This window comes from Bos indicus x Bos taurus, chromosome 7, assembly GCF_003369695.1.
Source record: "Bos indicus x Bos taurus breed Angus x Brahman F1 hybrid chromosome 7, Bos_hybrid_MaternalHap_v2.0, whole genome shotgun sequence".
Taxonomy (NCBI): domain Eukaryota; kingdom Metazoa; phylum Chordata; class Mammalia; order Artiodactyla; family Bovidae; genus Bos; species Bos indicus x Bos taurus.
The window spans coordinates 12,062,618-12,068,995 of NC_040082.1; positions in this window are offsets into that span (position 1 = coordinate 12,062,618).

The window sequence follows — 6,378 nt, forward strand, 5'->3', positions numbered from 1 at the left end:
TGGCTGTATTCCTTCAAATGGGAAAGTAGCCACACTCTTGCTCCTTACTCCTCCACAAACAGATTGAATGCACACCCACTTGAGGATTATTCATACACCCAAATTTCACTATCTGTTTTCAAAATCAGTCACCAGCAGGAGACATGTTGTGAATGACACCTATTCTACCATGTATGGCTTTTAGAAGACATGTAGCCCCATTTTGAAGCCAGAACTATACACCTTAACAAGTGCCTTCTGGCGCACTCCCTGACCCCAAACTTTGATGCAGACTCTAAAATACAAGTAAGGTGAGAGAGAAGAGTCATGGTATTCTTTTATCTCTGGGTGAATACAAACTGGCTTACAAACAGTGTTCATGAAGTACATTATTTTGATCACATCAATTTTCTGTATTTTATAATAGTGGAGAAATAATGGAAGTTTGTGAGAAACGGTGGGCTTCCCAGGTGGCTCAGTGGGTAAAGAATCTGCCTACAATGCAGAAGACGCAGGACATGCAGGTTTGATCCCTGGGTCAGGAGTATCTCCTGGAGGAGGGCCTGGCAACTGTATTCTGAGGGCCTCCAGTGTTATGGCCTGGAGAATCCCATGGACAGAGCCTGGCGGAGAGAGTCAGACATGACCAAAACGACCGAGCACACATGCACACACATGAGAAAAGACATTCAGACGTTTGAATTACCAAAGTTGACCATGTCTATTTGTCAGGTTGGTGGGTGGAAATACATTCTCCAAAATTAGCTATAGCCCTCATGCCTCGTGACTATAAAGTAAAAGTATTATTTGGCGACCTGATGTTTGTAGCATTATACTTTCCTACTATGTAGCTGGACTGCATTAAGACTAATCTCAATAGTATTTCTTCAAGCCTACTCAAAATTCATTGTACTCTTTTCTTTTAATATGAAAAGAGCACTTAGTAGGGTCACAAGCTCTTTTTCATTAGATACTAAGAACAAAATCACATACTGTACACTACCAATTGTGTTCAACTTAAATGTGAAATATCTAACTAGGAGACATGTGATAGTTACATAAATACATGCTGTCTTATTAACCAGAACATTCTGCTTAGTCTCCGAACAAAATGTTTGTCATTATTGGCAGCTATGTTTACAAGCTTCTTGAAAATAGTATACCTTGTGACTGTATTTACACAGAGTGAAATTTTGATGGACACTTTAGTGCTAAAGCAGGAAAGCTATATTTTGTACTTGTTTAAGATGACAAATTAATGGGTTTATCATAAAACTTACTGTGCTTTTTATTATGCAAAATTTTAATGAGTCATAAGACTTTTTAAAAAACAATATTTTATACAGTGTTCTCAGGACTTAGGACAAGTAGAGCAAGCTAATAAAACCTAATATCCAAAAAATGTATTATTTGATTAACTACTTGATACTTTCCTTTTTGGCTATTTGTATAGAAAACACCAACAAATTCACACTGCATTTGAATCCCCAAAAAGAAATACATCTTTACATTCAAAGGACTCTATTCATTATTTTCACTGTAACTGGTATTCTGAGTTGTAGTGTTTTTTTTCCTGAGTTGTAGTATTTACAATATTTTTGTCATCAGTTCTTTTGTGATTCAATGATTCCTTATGAGCTATTTTGTAACTTCTGTGCAACGTCACAGCTATGGTGTTTGTACAATAGTACAAGAAAACAATAAAGCTACAGTAATTAAAACAGCACAAAACAGGCAAAAACACCAGCGTAAAGACCAGTGGAACCGAAAATAGTGCCCAGAAAACAATCCACCCATATTTGGTAAATTCGTCTTTGACAATGATGCCAAGAACACACAATGAGGGAAGGACAGTCTTTTCAACAACCAATGCTGGGAACACTGGATATCTATACTCAGAAGAACGAATTAAACCCTTTTCTTATATCAGACACAAAAATCAACTCAAAATGGATTAAAGATTAATACACAAGACCTGAGGGGAATTTGGTTCCTTATCAGCTGAAGATTTTTATCTATTAAATCCAAATGACCCAGCACCCACCTACAAAGATTGGTTTATTTCTAGCCTTAAACCACAGATTTATTCATGATTCACAGTTTACTAAGAAATAAGGACACAATGTCTTCTAATGTCTAATTAATGCTTACTTTCAGGACAATTTTATCAAAATAATATTTTCACTCACAAACAGAGATAGAAGCAGAAGAAAGAATTACCACTGTCTGCAGCATTAGTAAAGTGATAGCAGGAGCTATTGCTTGATATCTCAGACAATTAAAGTAATAACTGTAACAACTAAAGAAGCAGAGAAGAGCAAAAACTTTACTGTCTCCATTTCCCACGAACCCCTTCAACAACTTGAGCAGTTGGGCTGTGTATTCTGTGGTTTAGGAATTTTAAATAATATGAATTGACCTAGAAATGTGTTTAAATGGTAGTGTCTCCTCAGGCAAGAGGCACACTGTGTAACTGCTACATGGGAAATAAGTATAAAGTAAAATGTGATGACCTTTGAAAATAAAACACTAAAGGAAAATGCATTCTAATAACAAGTAATTTATTCTTCAACCCCAAGTGACTCCATTTAAAGCAGTTTAGAGTTGGACACGACTGAAGTGACTTAGCAATAGCGTGGCCTAGAGAATTCAATCCATTTATGGTAAAATAAAATAAAATAAAATAAAGCTCTGAGAGTTTTATGTGAGTGAAGAATTTTAAAATACAGAAGATAGCAATGCCAAAGCACAGGTCAGCAAGGAATCATGAATAGTCCTTGGTTTTGAACACAAGCCTACATAATAGCAAGGCAAAGACTCATTTTTGTGCCCTGTATGTATTTGAATTTTGGTATCTCCTCCCCTCTCAACCCCAACTCAGGGCCGAGAAATATGACGGGCAGCGTCAGTGGAGATGAATCATTCATCACGAAGCGCCCTCTTCCCGGACGTCTGCGTGGGCCGCTGCCCACATCACCTTTTCTGAGCACTTCTGAAGGGGATGTGTCCTGCGAGCCTGCTTGGTATTCAGAACAGAGCAGCCTTTGAAGAACTTTATGTACTCCCTGAAGGCCATTTTTCATCTGCAATCCAGAGGACCTCAACTTTCTGACAGACTCTTCCTTTTATCTTTTCAGTCTACTGTGAACTGCAGTAATTACCACAAGCACACAGGGCCTTAGAAAAGTCGTGTTTCGCTTCTTTCCCCTATATTTATTTACTTCCATTTCAACTTTCTGCCTGACTAGGCATTTCTTTTTCATTCGGCTGACACACTCTTTCTTCCATTGTTTCTCTCTTTCCCTCCCTCCCTCTTCTCACTCTCTCCTCCAAGTTTCCCCACCTCTCCCTATTTCTTTCTCCCTCTTCTCCTTTTTTGCCAGCAGAGTTTTTACACTTTGATTAACAGCCCTGACATACATAAAAATCACCTTGCTGATAGCAGAGGGGACAAGACTACTGCAGAAGTCAAGATGAGTAAAGAGCCTTCTGTTTTCTTTCCCAGGTAAAAGAGCCAACAGGAGACCAACTTCCTATCAACACCCACCAGTTTTTTGCCATACAAAAGACAAAGTGAAGCACAACTATTTATTCAGCTTTTGGTGGATATATGGATGTCTCTGAGAACACCGAGGTCAAGCTCCCAAGTTCTCATGGCCACAATACTGAACAATCTTGTTGGGAGTTGCTTTTTTTTTACCTCCCAAGCTTCAGCCAGTATTGCAATTTATTTTGTAAATAAAATGACCTTGCTTTAGGCAGTCCTGTTCTACACTGAGGAAGAGAATTAATCTGTCCTGAGAACTGGTGTGTACTATAGCCATAGGAACAGGGGAGAAGCCAGGAGCCATGGTCACAAAGTGGAAATGGAGATGCATCTCCAGTCTTACAGGGAAGGAGGGCTTCCTTGTTAAAGACAAGCATGTCAAATAGGCTCATTAGTGATGACAACGCATGCAGGTCCCTGACCAGGGCTGCACATGTGTACAATCCAGGTCTCTTAATGAGAATCTAATGTATTTTCTAGTTTTGTCACCTGGAGAAGGAAGTGGTAACCCACTCCAGTATGCTTGCCTGGAAAATTCCATGGACAGAGGAGCCTGGTAGGCTACAGTTCACGGGGTTGCAAAGCGTCAGACACAACTGAGTGACTGAGGATAAAATGTGGTCACAGTTTATTCCTCTTAAATAATATCCAGCATCATCATTTTCATAATATAAACTAGGAAAAGAATACAAAGGGTATGCTCTGACTGAGCAGAGGGACACAAGTCACAAATGGAAGGCATCTTACTGTTAATAAGAAAATGCCAACCTCCCATGGTTGGGTAACAGCTGCTACTTAGATTATTTGCAATCTTTACACAGGTATAAGAAAAATGAGTCTTTTCCATTCCTGGAAATTTTGCATTTCTTTCCAAGCTATGATGGTGACCTGTAGGCCCAACAAGATAAAGAAAGAAAGTGCAGTCACTCAGTCATGTCTCTCCGTGACCCCATGGACTGTAACCAGGCTCCTCAATCCATGGAATTTTTCAGGCAAGAATACTGGAGTGGGTTGCCATATCCTTCTCCAGGGGATCTTCCCGACCTAGGGACTGAATCCAGATCTCCTGCATTGCAGGCAGACGCTTTACCTTCTGAGCCACCAGGAAAGCCCAAACAAAATAACAGAGATGTAATTATTTAAGTTATCTCACACACATATTTACTCAATATATTGATGACACTGGCTGCACGCAAGTCAGCAGGAGAAACAAGCAGCCAAGTAAACCTTAGACTCTCAAGTGTGTAAGTGCAAGTTCCTCCCTTTTATGCATTTTCCTCCACTCAAAACTTCTCAAATTCCATCCCAGATCTCCCCCACAGCCTCATGGAAGCAAATTATCAATCAGATGATTGAAGACCTACTTTTTAACTACATTTGCTTCATTTGAAGATGGTTTTATTACTTATATTATTATTACCATAGGTAGGATTTTTTTGACAAGACAACTGTAGTGAGTCAAGCTTTAAGACTAATTTTTTTTTCATTATCTTATTTCGGGATTCTCCACTGCCTTCACTCCTCACTCAACAGAATGGAAATCATACTTTTCTGATTTGCTTTGCCTAGTTTTCTCCTTGTCTCACACTCCATGTTTCTCTCCATAAATTCTCACTCTAGCTCCTTACATCCTGGCTGACCTGCAGAGCTTGAGTTGCATAGTTTTCCTTCATTTTTATAAGCAAGTTCTTTGATGAGTTTTCTTCTCACTGTATAACAGATATTCCTCTCTAACCAATATTTTGCAATTAAAATTTGTCAATATATTTCACAATCAAAACATCATATAGTTATAGTATTATTGCCTTGACAAAACTAAAATATTTTTAGTATATTTGGAAAGCCTTGCAAAGGAAGATAGTGGACTAAGACAGACTGAGGAAAAGATTTATTTGTTGAAGCCCTTTGACCTAGTTTCTCTAAAAGGCTGGCCAATGCCATAATCCCCATCCCAGGAGCCAGTTGACAAGGCCTTTTGCACCAGAAATCACACCAACCCCCACCCTTGTATCCCAGGAACAATTGCTGACCAGCTAGGTTTCCCATCACATTCTATAATTCACCTTTAAGAGCCAAAATGCTTCATCAACAAAGAGAATAGTGTTATGCTTATGAATAATTGCCTTTTGTACAAGAATGACTTTCGTATACTAAGCAGAATAATAAGGAGACTGAAAATTACAATGGTTAAGATCAGAGACTTCACTGTAGGAAGACTTTGAATTTAAATATAGGATAGAGGTTCGTGACATTGTACAGGAGACAGAGAGCAAGATCATCCCCAAGAAAAAGAAATGCAGAAAAGCAAAATGACTGTTTGAGGAGGCCTTACAAATAGCTGTGAAAAGAAGAGAAGCCAAAAGCAAAGGAGAAAAGGAAAGGTATACCCATTTGAATGCAGAGTTGCAAGGAAAGATAAGAAAGCCTTTCTCAGTGATCACTGCAAAGAAATAGAGGAAAACAATAGAATGGGAAAGACTAGAGCTCTCTTCAAGAAAATTAGAGATATCAAGGGAATATAATTTCATGAAAATATGAGCACAATAAAGGACAGAAATGGTATGGACCTAACAGAAGCAGAAGATATTAAGAAGAGGTGCCAAGAATACATAGAAGAACTGTACAAAAAAGATCTTTACAACCCAGATAACCACAATAGTGTGATCACTCACCTAGAGCCAGACATCCTGTAATGCAAAGTCAAGTGGGCCTTAGGAAACATCACTATGAACAAAGCTAGTGGAAGTGATGGAATTCCAGTTAAGCTATTTCAAATCCTAAAAGATGATGCTGTGAAAGTGCTGCACTTAATATGTGAACAAATTTGGAAAACTCAGCAGTGGCCACAGGAC